This window comes from Lolium rigidum, chromosome 2 (assembly GCF_022539505.1).
Source record: "Lolium rigidum isolate FL_2022 chromosome 2, APGP_CSIRO_Lrig_0.1, whole genome shotgun sequence".
Classification (NCBI taxonomy): Eukaryota; Viridiplantae; Streptophyta; class Magnoliopsida; order Poales; family Poaceae; genus Lolium; species Lolium rigidum.
In genome coordinates, this window is record NC_061509.1 from 166967056 (window position 1) to 166983293 (window position 16238).

Sequence of the window (16238 nt, forward strand, 5' to 3'; positions counted from 1 at the left end):
ATGCTATGTCAGAGGATGTAGTTATTGATTACATTACGCACCATACTTAATGCAATTGTACGTTGTTTTGCAACTTAATGCTTGGAAGGGGTTCGGATGATAACACTGAAGGTGGACTTTTTAGGAATAGATGCATGCTTGGATAGCGGTCTATGTACTTTGTCGTAATGCCCAATTAAATCTCACAATATTCATCATATCATGTATGTGCATTGTCATGCTCTCTCTATTTGTCAATTGCCCGATTGTAATTTGTTCACCCAACATGCTATTTATCTTATGGGAGAGACACCTCTAGTGAGCTGTGGATCCCGGTCCATTCTTTACATCTGAAATACAAATCTGCTGCAATACTTGTTCTCTCTTGTTTTCTTGCAAACAATCATCATCCACACTATACATATAATCCTTTGTTACTGACAAGCCGGTGAGATTGACAACCTCAACTGTTTCGTTGGGGCAAAGTACTTTGGTTGTGTTGTGCGGGTTCCACGTTGGCGCCGGAATCCCTGGTGTTGCGCCGCACTACATCTCGCCGCCATCAACCTTCAACGTGCTTCTTGGCTCCTCCTGGTTCGATAAACCTTGGTTTCTTTCTGAGGGAAAACTTGCCGCCGTACGCATCACACCTTCCTCTTGGGGTTCCCAACGGACGCGTGATGTACGCGTATCAGGCACATGTGCATACCGGAGGATGAAGATGAAGATATTCTTGAATCCCTATTTGAAATCATGTCTTGATCCATAGAGTGTTCGGTTTCCTCTACATTGTTAGTCAACAAAAAAACTAGAGGAAATAGAAGCATTTTGATTATGGGAGCAAGACAAGGCAAGCATATCATCATGAGATCTATGTAAGCAATTTACACATGATATGCAAGGACTATCAACACAAGCATGTAGATTATTTTTAGTGCTATATGTGTTCAAGTCCAAAGAGGAAACATTACAATGGGATATAGATGAAGAATAATCACTATTGAGCACAATATCAACATTGCAATTTTCCTCACCATTCACCATATCATTACCTCGTGTCTTTCTACACGTTGGTGAAGTGGAAGAAGATGAGAACACATCACGGCCGGAGGTGGAAGCAACTTGGAGCTCTTCATGATGTGAAGGGGAAGGGAGCTCCTCGGAGACACCACCGACCAAATGAGAAATGGATCCACCAAACATTTCCTTAAACTTGATCCACATCTCATGAGACGACTTTCGCTTTATATATATCAAGAACCTACGAAAATCTGGTCTCAAGGAGAATAAAAGCTCATTAGATACTTGAGCTTCAAGATGTAAGCTTTTCTCATCCTCTAAGATAGATTTTGAGGATCCATCGGAGGAGAAAAACCTACATCAAGAAATCGCTCTATATTTGGACACAAGGACCGAAGATTACAAAGCAAGCAATTTCTCCACAAAAGATAATTTGTGCCATTAAAGATAATTGTGTCATTGTGCACTATATTACTAGCCGAGCATCTTTACTCTCAAGGCGGTGAAGCCTTAAACAAGGAGAGACCTTGCTCGATACCAATTGAAAGATCGAGATGTCGCCTAGAGGGGGTGAGTAGGCAATTAAAAACTCTTACGGATTTGTCTTGTAAGAATGCGGAATTAAAATAACGTTTGGATTACAAGCACAAACCCTAAATATGCTAAGCTCAACTAAGTGTAACAATAACAACCAGAGCTAGGTAAGATAGGCACAAGATATATGTAGCACAAGTGATAGGAAGATATATTTACTTCAAGCATGATGGCTATCACAAGGAAAGAGAGCTCGGGTATAGAAATAACCAAGGCACGCGGAGACGAGGATGTATTCTCGTGTTCCCTTCCTTTGCAAGAAGGTACGTCACGTTTGGAGGAGTGGAGGTCCCACGAAGGATTCCCCAACGCCACGAAGGCTCACCCTATTCTCCGAGCCACGCCCACGAAGGATAATGGCCCTTTCCTTATGATTAGCTTTTCCTCCACTCCCGGAGATGGAAAGTTCCACAACCACTTCACAAGCTCCACGAAGGAGAAACCAGGGCCCCTTCACAATCTTCCACGAAGATATCACCGGGACACCGAGCCAAGCCAACTAGGAGGTCTCCCTCCAAGAGTAACAAGCTCACGGTATCTCACTCGAACTAATCATGGTGGAGAGCTCAACACTATGCAATGATGCAAAGCAAGAACACTAGAGGTGTCCAAGTCCTTCACACTCAAATCCCACCCAAGCAACAGATGCTAGGATGAGATTGGAGAGGAAGAACAATGGGGAAAGTCAACAAAACACTCCAAGATCTAGATCCAAAGGGTTCCCCTCACTTAGAGGAGAAATTGATTGGTGGGGATTGTAGATCTAGATCTCCTCTCTCAAATCCTCAAGAATGGGCAAGTATCATTGGAGGAATCAAGAGGGAAGGTAGTTCTTCGAATAGCAACAATGGAGGTGAAGAAAGGGGAAGAACTCACTCAGCTCAAGGTGGAAGAAGGCTATTTATAGCGAGGGAGAGAAAATAACCATTGGGGGAAAAAGAACGAGTTAAAATCGCAGGAAAAACAAGCTCGGCGGTGCACGGGCCGGCTGACCGGATCTTGGGCCGAGGAGGCCGGCCAGCGATCCGGCCCGGCCGGAGCAACCGGCCAGGACGGGAGGGTGGGCCGCTGATGTCTACGCACGCTTCTATTCCATGTAGACGGTGTTGGGCCTCCAAGAGCGAGAGGTTTGTAGAACGGCGGCAAGTTTCCCTTAAGTGAATCACCCAAGGTTTATCGAACTCGGGGAGGTAGAGGTCAAAGATATCCCTCTCAAGCAACCACTGCAATTACGATACAAGAAGTATCTTGTGTCCCCAACACACCTAATACACTTGTCGAGATGTATAGGTGCACTAGTTCGGCGAAGAGATAGTAAGATGCAAGTGATATGGATGAATATGAGTGGTAATAACAATCTGAAATAAATATGGCAGCAAGTAAACATGCAGTAGAACAGTAAATAAACGGTGATTCAATATTTGGAAACAAGGCCTAGGGATCATACTTTCACTAGTGGACACTCTCAACAATGATCACATAAATAAATAACTTCTCTTCACTTGTGCTACTTTCTCACACTCTCTTGTTGGATAACAAACACCATTCATTGTGTAGGGCTATAAAAGCACACCTCAAGCCGGAGTAAACAAGCTCCACAACCTCTGGAGTTCATATTTAAGTAACCTCTAGTGCATAATAGACCGTTGCAATTTAGACCGAGTACTAACATAGCATACACACCTGTCAACAATAGCTATGAAAGGGGAATAGATCGCATCAATACTATCATAGTAATAGTTAACTTCATAATCTACAAGAGATTACAATCATAACCTACGCCAAGTACTACATGATGCACACACTTGTCAACATTACATCATGGAGGAGGAATAGACAACTTTAATAACATCACTAGAGTAGCACATAGATTAATAGTGATACAAAGCTCATGATCACATAAAGATCACCACATAGCTACCGGTAGAGCCCTCGGCCTCGGGGAGAACTACTCCCTCCTCATCATGGGAGACGAGCGATGGCGATGAAGATGGCGGTGGTGTCGATGGAGATGACTCCGGGGGCAATTCCCCGTCCGGCGGCGTGCGGAACGGAGACTTCTGTCCCCGAAACGGAGTTTCGCGATGGCGGCGGCGTCCCTAGAGTCTTTTTGGAGTTTCGTCAATTGGTGTCGGGTTTTTAGGTCACGAGGGATAATATAGGCGAAGAGGCGGCGCGAGGGGGTGCCTTGGGGGCCCACCCCATAGGCGCGCCCCCCCTCTAGGCCGTGCCAGCCTATGGTTTGGAGGGCCTCGGCCTCCTCTCCGACTCCCCTTCGGTGTTCTGGTCCTTCTCGGTGAAATAGGATGTTTGGCTTTTGTTTCGTCGAATTCGAGAATATTGCCCGAACGGCCTTTACGGAACCAAAAAGCGAGAAAACGGGAGCGGCACTTTGGTATCTTGTTAATAGGTTAGTTCGGAAAATGCATAAAAACATTATAAAGTGTGAGCAAAACACGTAGGTATTGTCATAAAACTAGCATGGAACATCAGAAATTATAGATACGTTGGAGACGTATCAAGCATCCCAAGCTTAGTTCCTACTCGCCCTCGAGTAGGTAAACGATAAAAATAATAATTTACTGAAGTGACATGCTACTAACATAATCTTGATCATACTATTGTAAAGCATATGAGATGAATGAAGTGATTCAAAGCAATGGTAAAGATAATGACTTAACAAGCTGAATCATATAGCAAAGACTTTTCATGAATAGTACTTTCAAGACAAGCATCAATAAGACTTGCATAGGAGTTAACTCATAAAGCAATAAATTCTTAGTAGAAGGTTTTGAAGCAACACAAAGGAAGATATAAGTTTCAGCGAGTTGCTTTCAACTTCAACATGTATATCTCATGGATAATTGTCAACACAAAGTAATATGATGAATGCAAATAAGCAAATATGTAGGAATCAATGCACACAGTTGACACAAGTGTTTGCTTCTAAGATAGAAAGAAGTAGGTAAACTGACTCAACATAAAGTAAAAGAAAGGACCTTCGCATGGGAAGCATGGATTACTATTTTTGTGCTAGAGCTTTTTATTTTGAAAACATAGAAACAATTTTGTCAACGGTAGTAATAACTCATATGTGTTATGCATAAGACATCCTATAAGTTGCAAGCCTCATGCATAGAATACCAATAGTGCTCGCACCTTGTCCTAATTAGCTTGGATTTACATGGATTATCATTGCATAACATATGTTTCAACCAAGTGTCACAAAGGGGTACCTCTATGCACTTTGTACAAAGGTCCAAGGAGATAGATCGCATTTGATTTCTCGTTTTTGATAGGTCTCAACTAAGGACATCCATACGGGACAACATAGAAAACAGATAATGGACTCCTCTTTAATGCATAAGCATTCAACAACGAGATAATATTCTCATAAGAGATTGAGGATTAATGTCAAAGCTGAAACTTCCACCGTGATACATGGCTTTAGTTAGCGGCCCAATGTTCTTCTCTAACAATATGCATACTCAAACCATTTGATCATGATAAATCACCCTTACTTCGAGACAAGACGAACATGCATAGCAACTCACATGATATTCAACAAAGGTGTAATAGTTGATGGCGTCCCCAGAAACATGGTTACCGCTCAACAAGCAACTTATAAGAAATAAGATACATAAGCTATATATTCTTTACCACAATAGTTTTTAAGCTACTTTCCCATGAGCTATGTATTGCAAAGACAAGGAATGAATTTTTTTTAAAGGTTGCACGCAAGCAATTTACTTGAAATGGCAGAAAAATACCACATATAGGTAGTTATGGTGGACACAAATGGCATAGGTTTTGGCTCAAGGTTTTGGATGCACGAGAAGCATTCCCTCTCAGTACAAGGCTTTGGCTAGCAAGGTTGTTTGAAACAAACACAAGTATGAACCGGTACAGCAAAACTTACATAAGAACATATTGCAAGCATTATAAGACTCTACACTATCTTCCTTGTTTTTCAAACACTTCACCAGAAAATATCTAGACTTCAGAGAGACCAATAATGCAAACCAAATTTCAACAAGCTCTACAGTAATTCTCCACTAATAGGTGCAAAGTACATGATGCAAGAGCTTAAACATGATCTATTTGAGCAAAACAATTGCCAAGTATCAAATTATTCAAGACAATATGAAGCAGTTCCTGTTTTGAATCAAAAAAATTATCTTGAACAAGATGCCGAAGTACCGGAAAATGCTTCATATTATCTTGAATAATTTGATACTTGGAAATTGTTGTGCTCAAATAGATCATGTTTAAGCTCTTGCATCATGTACTTTGTACCTATTAATGAAGAACTACCATAGAGCTTGTTGAAATTTGGTTTGCATGATTAGTATCTCTAAAGTCTAGATATTTTACAGTGAAGTGTTTGAACAACAAGGAGATAGTGTAGAGTCTTATAATGCTTGCAATATATTCTTATGTAAGTTTTGCTATGCCGATTCATACTGTGTTTGCTTCAAACAACCTTGCTAGCCAAAGCCTTATGCTTGAGAGGGAATACTTCTCGTGCATCCAAATCCTTGAGCCAAAAACTATGCCATTTGTGTCCACCATACGTACCTACTACATGGTATTTCTCGCCATTCCAAAGTAAATTGCTTGAGTGCTACCTTTAAAAAAAATTCATTCCTTGTCTTTGCAATACATAGCTCATGGGAAAATAGCCTTAAAAACTATTGTGGTATTGAATATGTAGCTTATGTGTCTTATTTCTTATAAGTTGCTTGTTAGCGATAACCATGTTTACAGGGCCATCAACTATTACACCTTTGTTGAATATCATGTGAGTTACTATGCATGTTAAGTCTTGTCAATAAAGTGATTTATCATGATCAAATGGTTTAGTATGCATATTGTTAGAGAAGAACATTGGACGCTAACTAAAGCCATGAATCATGGTGGAAGTTTCGGTTTGGACATTAATCCTCAAATCTCTTATGAGAATATTATCTGTTGTTGAATGCTTAAGCATTAAAGAGGAGTCCATTACATGTTGTCTATGTTGTCACGTATGGATGTCTAAGTTGAGTCTATCAAAAACGAGAAATCAAATGCGATCTGTCTCTTGGACCTTTATGCGGCGACATAAGTACCCCTTTGTGACACTTGGTTGAAACATATGTTATGCAATGATAATCCATGAAATCAAGCTAATTAGGACAAGGTGCGAGCACTATTGTACTCTATGCATGAGGCTGCAACTATAGACATCTTATGCATAACACATATGAATTATTACTACCGTTGACAAAAAAAATTCTATGTTTTCAAACTGAAAAGCTCTAGCACAAAAACGATAATCCATGCTTCCTCTGCGAAGGACCCATTCTTTACTTTATGTTGAGTCGATTTACCTACTTCTTTCTATCTTAGGAGCAAACACTTGTGATTAGCTGTGTGCATTGATTCCTACATACTGATTATTTGCATTCATCATATTACTTTGTGTTGACAATTATCCATGAGATATATCCATGAGATAAACATGTTGAAGTTGAAAGCAAGCTGAAACTTATATCTTCCTTTGTGTTGCTTCAAAGCTTTCTACTAAGAATTTATTGCTTTATGAGTTAACTCCTATGCAAGTCTTCGATGCTTGTCTTGAAAGTACTATTCATGAAAAGTCTTTGTTATATGATTCAGTTGTTTAAGTCATTGTCTTTACCATTGCTTGAATCACTTCATTCATCTCATATGCTTTACAATAGTATTGATCAAGATTATGATAGCATGTCACTTCAGAAATTATCCAGTGTTATCGTTTACCTACTCGAGGCGGTAGGAACTAAGCTTGGGGATGCTTGATACGTCCCAAACGTATCTATAATTTCTTATGGTCCATGCTAGTTTTATGATAATACTCACATGTTTTATACACACTTTACATCATTATTATGCATTTTCAAGGCACTAACCTATTAACAAGATGCGAAGCGCGGTTCTGTTTTGTGTTGTTTTTGGTTTCAGAAATCCTACACAGAAAATATTCTCGGAATTGGACGAAACAAACGCCCAAGGTCTTATTTTTCCACGGAGCTTCCAGAAGACCGGAGAGGATACGAAGTGGGGCCACGAGGCGCCCTAACCATAGGGCAGCACGGCCAGCATGGGGCCGTGCCGGCCTATGGTGTGGGGCCCCGTGCCTCTCCCGACTCTGCCCTTCCGCCTACTTATACTCTCCTTCGCGAAAACCCTATTACCGAGAGCCACGATACGGAAAAAGTTCCAGAGACGCCGCCGCCAATCCCATCTCGGGGGATTCAGGAGATCACCTCCGGCACCCTGCCGGAGAGGGGAATCATCTCCCGGAGGACTCTACATCACCATGATCGCCTCCGGACTGATGTGTGAGTAGTTCATCCCTGGACTATGGGTCCATAGCGATAGCTAGATGGTTGTATTCTCCTCTTGTGCTATCATGTTAGATCTTGTGAGCTGCCTATCATGATCAAGATCATCTATTTGTAATGCTACATGTTGTTTTTGTTGGGATCCGATGAATATGGAATACAATGTCAAGTTGATTATTGATCTATCATACATGTGTTGTTTATGTTCTTGCATGCTCTCAGTTGCTAGTAGAGGCTGTTGCCAAGTTGATACTTTTAGTTGCAAGAGGGAGTATTTATGCTCGATAGTGGGTTCATGCCTCCATTGAATCTAGGACGGTGACGAGAAAGTTCTAAGGTTGTGGATGTCTTTGTTGCCACTAGGGATAAAACATCAATGCTTTGTCTAAGGATATTTGTGTTGATTACATTACGCACCATACTTAATGCAATTGTACTGTTGTTTGCAACTTAATGCTTGGAAGGAGTGCGGATGCTAACCTGAAGGTGGACTTTTAGGCATAGATGCATGCTTGGATAGCGGTCTATGTACTTTGTCGTAATGCTACTGATTAAATCTCATATTAGTCATCGTGATATGTATGTGCATGATAACCCACAAGTATAGGGGATCGCAACAGTCTTCGAGGGAAGTAAAACCCAAATTTATTGATTCGACACAAGGGGAGGTAAAGAATACTTGTAAGCCTTAACAACTGAGTTGTCAATTCAGCTGCACCTGGAAAAGCACTAGTAACAGGGGTGTTGTGAAAGTAAGCGATAATATGAGAGCAGTAGTAACAGTAACACAGCAGCAGTAATAGTAACACAGAGGCAATGACACCAGAAAATAGTTGATACTACTTCCAATGACATATAGAACGAGTATATGATGATGAAAAATGGACCGGGGTTCCCAGCTATCTACACTAGTGGTAACTCTCCAATAACAAGTGTTGGGTGAACAAATTACAGTTGGGAAATTGATAGGATTGAAATAGCATTAAGACAGAACATCAAGATTATTAATCATGTAGGCATGTTTTCCATATATAGTCATACGTGCTTGCAATGAGAAACTTGTACAACATCTTTTGTCCTACCGGCCGGTGGCAGCAGGGCCTCTAGGGAATCTACTTGGAAATTAAGGTACTCCTTTTAATAGAGCACCGGAGCAAAGCATTAACACTTGGTGAAAACATGTGATCCTCATACCTACGCCTTCCCCTCCGGTTATCCCGATTCTTTGTCACTGCGGGGCCTCGGGTTCCGGATATAGACATGTGCAAACAACTTGTAGATACAATCTAAGCAATAAGTATAGAGCTTAAATCTAAGATCATGCCACTCGGGCCCTAGTGACAAGCATTAAACACAACAAGATTGCATCAACAATAACTTCACAAACTTTATAGATAGACTAATCATAATGTAACAATCCATCGGATCCCGACAAATACATCACCGATTACATCAGATGAATCTCAATCATGTAAGGCAGCTCATGAGATCATTGTATTGAAGTACATGGGGGAGAGAATACCAACTACCTACAGCTAGAACTCGTAGTCCATGGGGGAACTACTCACGGAGCATGATGGAGGCGGTGGCGTCGATGGAGATGGCTTCAGGGGGCACTTCCCCGTCCGGCGGGGTGCTGGAGCAGAGACTTGTCCCCCGAGGTGGAGTTTCGCGATGGTGGCGGCGCCCACAGGTCTTTACGGGTTTCGTCAATTGGTATCGCCGTTTTAGGTCGGGACGGCTTAAATAGGCGAAGGCGGAGTCGGAGAGGCCACGGGGCCTCCTCACACTAGGGCGCCCCCCTTGGGCCGCGCCGCCCACATGTGTGGGGCCCCCGGGGCACCCCTGCGGGTCCCACTACGGCTTTACTGGAAGCTTCGGGAAAAATAAGGTTCGGGCGTTGATTTCGTCCAATTCCGAGAATATTGCCCGAACAGCCTTTACTGGAACCAAAAACAACAGAAAACGGGAGCGGCACTTCGGCATCTTGTTAATAGGTTAGTTCCGGAAAATGCATAAAAACATTATAAAGTGCAAGCAAAACATGTAAGTATTGTCATAAAACAAGCATGGAACATCAGAAATTATAGTTACGTTGGAGACGGATCAGTGCATTGTTATGCCCTCTCTATTTGTCAATTGCCCAACTGTAATTTGCACCCAACATGCTATTTCTTATTGGAGAGACACCACTAGTGAGCTGTGGACCCCGGTCCATTCTTTTACATCTGAAATACAATCTACGCAAACTCTATGTTATTTGTTGTTCTTCGCAAACAAACATCATTTTCCACACCATACGTTTAATCCTTTGTTAACAGCAAGACGGTGAGATTGACAACCTCACTTTGTTAAGTTGGGGCAAAGTATTTTGATTGTGTTGTGCAGGTTCCACGTTGGCGCCGGAATCCACTGGTGTTGCGCCGCACTACACTCCTCACGCCAACAACCTTCACGTGGCCTTCATCTCCCTCTTGGTTCGATAATTTTGGTTTCTTGCGAGGGAAAACTTGCTGCTGTACGCATCACACCTTCCTCTTGGGGTTCCCAACAGGACGTGTGTCTCCGTGCCATCAACGTATCATCCGCGCGGGAGGCCGAGAGGCGAGGCGAGGCCGCGCACGGGGAGAAGGAGGCCCGGCGGGGGCAACGCCGGTTGGGCGCGGAGCCAACGCGCCGAGCATGGCCGGCGCCCGGCCGCACTCTTGGGCCGGACTGGGCCGGATGCGCCTCAATAAGAGGCCCGGCTGGCATCGGTGCCAGCCCCGGTGCGGACCGGGTGGGCCGGCAGGCCTGGGCCGGTCGGAGCCGGTCGGTTGGGCTGGCCCTTCTCTTTCTTTTATTTTCTTTACGTTCCCCTTTTTCCTTTTTCTTTAATAACGAATGCTCCCGAACTCCGAATTGAATGAAACCAGTTTTGTTTGAAAGATAACAACAAATGCTATCCTATAGAAAGTGAAAACACAAGAATCTGTAGGAGGGGATTTTATCATGAATATAAAAGGTAGAACCTTATATCATGAATAGCAGGTAAAATCACCCAACCTTGAAAATGCCATAGAGGAGTCATACGAACTCCGTTTTCAATAAACTTGGGCTTGTTGTAAAGCTAGCAAAAAGCTCAAGAACTTCATACAGAGAAAAAACAAGAAGCAATAGGGATATGCAAAGTATGCAAAGGATTGAGCTCCCTAAGACGATGTGATCAAGTTACCCAACCGAAAGCCCCTCTTGATAGTGCGGCTATCTATCCTATAATCCGGTCTCCCATCAACCACCTTGAGACCGGTAAAGAAGAAAACCTATCAAGGCCATAACTTTGTCTTGCGCATCCCGCTTGATCTTGATGATAACTCTTCAAGCTCCACTCAAGCCGGAATGCCTCACTTGATAAATGTTGCTTCGTGAAGACTCACAAATTCTCCCCCATACACTATGATGGGAAAGCTCCATTGATGCACATCTTCACATGTCCATTATCGCCAAATGGACGTCAAGCTTCAAGCATGTGATCCACTTGAGATGCTCATCTTGAACTTGCCCAACTCAACCTTGTATCTTCTCATACTCTATCATAATATCTTGAGGTGTATAAAGAATTCTTCACTTGGAATCAAGCTCTCAAGATCTTGATCATTCATTGCTTATTACATAAGATAGAGCATGGCTAATATTGAGTTCCACATAAGAACTCCATCTTCATTTCTTCTTCTTGATCATATCACATATATATCTTCAAATCGATGATCTTGATGCCAATACACAAGGTGTATCTTTATTTACTTGGCATCCATACTTGAATCCAACACATGGAATACAAGTAGTACCTATGGAATATTCCTTCATATAAACTCAATGAGAACATTAGTCCATAGGGGTTGTCATTAATTACCAAAACCACACATAGGGGCAATATACCCTTACACAGAGCACGCTAGTATTATTTATTTATGTGTGATTAGCTCTCTGGTCCATATTGTATTTCATCTATGAGAGTTATTTCAAATAAGTTGATTGGTGTTGGATACGAGTAAAATATTTCATGTCTATTGTGATGCAAAGGAAGCTTGTCTAGATTGTGGCATAGACTTTGGCATGTCATGTTGGATATTATTCTTGTCATATGGTTGTTATTTATTATTTTAGCATAACTTGTTTCAAATGGCTGAGAGTGCATAATGTGTCATTTAAATAAATTATGTGTGTTTTCTATCATAAAAGCATATAATTGAGGTATTCTCATTTGTTGCTTTATTGGGTTGACTTGGCGCATGCTTACACCATGTTGTGACTATAACCAGTCAACTAAAGCCTATATGGTCATTTAGTTTTTGATTTGCAATATCACTTTATGCTTTGATTGATAGTGTTTTGTCGCTATGCATGATTATGGCCATTATTGCTCTCTTAGTTGGTCACTTCCAGACTTTTTTGTTAGCCTTCACCTGTAATGCGTATGAGCTCTACCCGTGCATCCAACCACCAAAAACCAAATTGCCAGTTGTGTCCATCATATCTACCTATATGTGGTATTTCACCTCCACTCCAAAGTAAATTGCTTGTGTGCTACCATTAAACCTTCAAAAAATAATCACATGTTTTGTGTAAATTATAGCTCATGGGAAAGTAGTATAAAAACTATTGTGGTAGGTTTATGTCCTATGCATTTTTAGTTCTTATAAGTTGCTTGTTGTGTGATAACCATGTTGTCATGGGGAACACCATCAATATGCTTTTATCGAATGTAATGTGAATTACTATGCCTTCTCGTCTTGTTTGAAGTAAGGGAGATTTACCATGAGTTGCAAAGATTTGAGTATGCATATTGTTGGAGAGGAACATTGGGCCGCCAACTTAAGCCATGTTCACATGGTGAAAGTTTCAGCTGGGCAAAAGTCCAAATATCTGTTGTCCTTGCTTTCCGGTATGGATGTCCAAAAAGGTTGAGATTCATCAAAATTGAGAAATCAAATGAGATCCATATCCTAAGGACCTTTGTACGGGAGGCAAGGAGTATCCCTTTGTGACAATTGGTTAAAACATACGTATGCGATGAAAATCCATGGAAGCCCGAGCTAATTAGGACAAGGTGTGAGCACTATTGGTATATTATGCATGAGGCAAGCAAACTTATAGGAAGTATTATGCATAAGTCATACTATTTATCACTACCGTAGACATAAGTAGCACCTCTCGAAATAAATATTTTCAACACTCTTATTGCTTTCAAAATAAAAAGCTCTAGCACATGGGTAATCCCTGCTTCCCTCTGCGAAGGGCCTTTTTTTACTTTTATGTTGAGTCTTCATCTTTTACCTTATGCACAAATTATTAGAGCATAATTGTCATTTTTAGTGCAATGTGCATAGTCCCAAAATTATTATTGATTGATTCATAATTGTGCTATTGTTTGCTCTTAAATTATTTGTATCTAGTCACCCTTTGAACTTTGAAGGTGTCCTTGCATTTATGTTTTGCTATTCCATAAGGACATGTTGAGTACTACTTTATTATGTTTACTCTATGATTATAAACACATAGTTGCTTTCAATGCACTATTATTCATGATCCTTTGTTTGAGTTACTCTTCATGTTATACCGTAGTTGCTAAATTCAATTGAATTATATCTATCATGACCATGCTAGAGTATTTAGATCCTAGCTCACAATGATTTACATGCTTGATTAAGATTGTGTTGGCTTCATGTAACCTCAAAAATTATTTTGTTATCACTTACCTACTCGAGGATGAGCGGGAGTTAAGCTTGGGGATGCTTGATACATCTCAAACGTATCTATAATTTTTGATGCTCCATGCTTGTTTTACACCAATTCATTTGTGTTTTGTTTACACTTCGTTGCACTTTTACATGATTTCCGGCACTAACCTATTAACAAGATGCCATTGTGCCAGTTCCCTGTTTTCTGCTGTTTTTGTATTTCAGAAAAGTTGTACATGAAATATTCTCGGAATTGGATGAAACAAAAGCCAAAGTCAATATTTTACCGAAGCAAAGACAAAGTCCGGAGGGGGGACGAAGAGGTGCCACAGGGCGGCCACACCTGCCCTTGGCGCGGCCTAGGGCTAGCCCACGTACGCCAAGGCATGGTGTGGCCCCCCTGGGCACCCCACCGACACAGAATCCTCCGCCTATTTATACATCTTCTAGGGAAAAACCTGAAGACTTGAGCCAAAGTCCACGAAAAGTTCCATCGCGGCCGCCATCGCCGAACCCATCTCGGGGTTCGAAGCTCTTCCGGCACCCTACCGGAGGGGAAATCATCGTCGAAGGCATCTACATCGCCATGCCCGCCTCCAAAGTGATGCGTGAGTAGTTCATCCTTGGACTATGAGTCCATAGCGGTAGCTAGATGGTTGTCTTATCCACCTTGTGATTCATGTACCGATCTTGTGAGCTGCTCTACATGATCAAGATTATCTTTATCTTTACGTAATCCTCTATGTTTGGTTTGCTGGGATCCGATGAATGTTAAAGTATGTTAAGATTGATTATATATTCATGTCATATGTTATTTGTGATATTGCATGCTCCCGTTGCTAGTAGAAACTCTGGCCAAGTGGACACTTGTGACTCCAAGAGGGGCTATTTATGCTCGATAGTAGGTTCATGCCTCTAGTAATTTGGGAGAGTGACTATATAACTTCTAAGGTTATAGATGTGATGTTTCTACTAGGGATAACCCAACAATGTTTTATCTGAGGGTAACTCTATTGTTTACTTTATACACATTGCTTAATGCGATAGTCTATTGCTTGTAACTTTATGCTTGGAAGGGGTGCGGACGCTAACCTAAAGGTGGATTATTAGTCATAGACGCAGGTTGGATTACGATCCATGTATTATGTTGTAATGCCCAATACCAAATTATCATAGTAATCATCTTGTCATGTATCGATCGATATTCGTCAATTGCCCGAATCTGTAATTTATTTACCCAACATGCTATTTCTTTATGGAGAGACACCTCTAGTGACATGTGGACCCAGGTCCTATTTCCTTTACTGATAAATTCAACTGCAATCATGTTCTGTTTATTTTCTGCAGACATCTCCTTCCATTCGATACGTCTAATCCTTTGTGTTCAGCAAACCGGTGAGATTGACAACCTCACTTTAAGTTGGGGCAAAGTATTTTGGTTGTGTTATATGTAGGTTCCACGTTGCTGCTAATGCCGGTAGTGCGCCCTGCCAGTAGTCAACTAGCAACACCTTCAGAAGTTACGTCTTTCTCCTACTGGTCGATTAAACCTTGGTTTCTTACTGAGGGAAACTTGTTGTTGTGCTCATCACACCTTCCTCTTGGGGTTCCCCAACAGCCTGTCCGCATACGCCGAGTACACGCCATCAAAGAGCTTTTTTAAAGGTTGCTACAATAGCTTATGTTTTAATAGATGTTTGATATATGTTAGTACTGAACACAAGTGGATTTATTTATTTTGATTGTACTAATGCTGCTAATGAAGAATTATGTGAAATTTTTGCATGAAGGAAGTTTTCAAGTGTAGTGAGAGAAGAATGATGTGATGGGATGAAGAATGGACAAAAGCTCAACCTTGGGGATTCTCCTGTACCCCGAGACATATTCAAGAGGTACAACCGTCAAAGCTTGGGGATGCCCAAGGCATCCCCTCTTCATCAACAAAGCAATAGGTTATCTCTATATACGCTATATTTTTATTGTTTCATACGCTATGTGTTGTTCTTGGAGCATCTTTAATTTTTGTTTTTAGTTTAGTTTAGTTTTATTTGTTGTAGCATATGTTGGATCCCGACACATTTGTTTTGGAGAAGATCCGCTCCTTTTTAATTGCATATAACGCTCTAGTTTTTATTTGTTATTGTTACTGCGAGTGTTCTAGTTTTACGGTGCTGCGTTTAGCTCTTGTTCGTTCACTTGAATTTTGTTCAGAGCACCTTAGTATTCTTTATTTATGTATGATTAGCTCTCTGATCCATAATAAATTTCATCTCTGAGAGTTATTTCAAATAAGTTGATTGGTGTTGGATACAAGTAAAATATTTCATGACTATAGTGATGCAAATGGAAGCTTGTATAGACTGTGGCATAGACTTTGGCATGTCATGTTGGATGTTATTATTGTCGTATGCTTAGTATTTATTTTTTAGCTCGACTTGTTTCAAATAGCTGAGAGTGCATAATGTGTCATTTAAAGTGTGTTGTTTCTATCATAAAAACATAGTATTGTGGTATTCTCCTTTGATACTTTATTGGGTTGACTTGGCGCATGCTTACA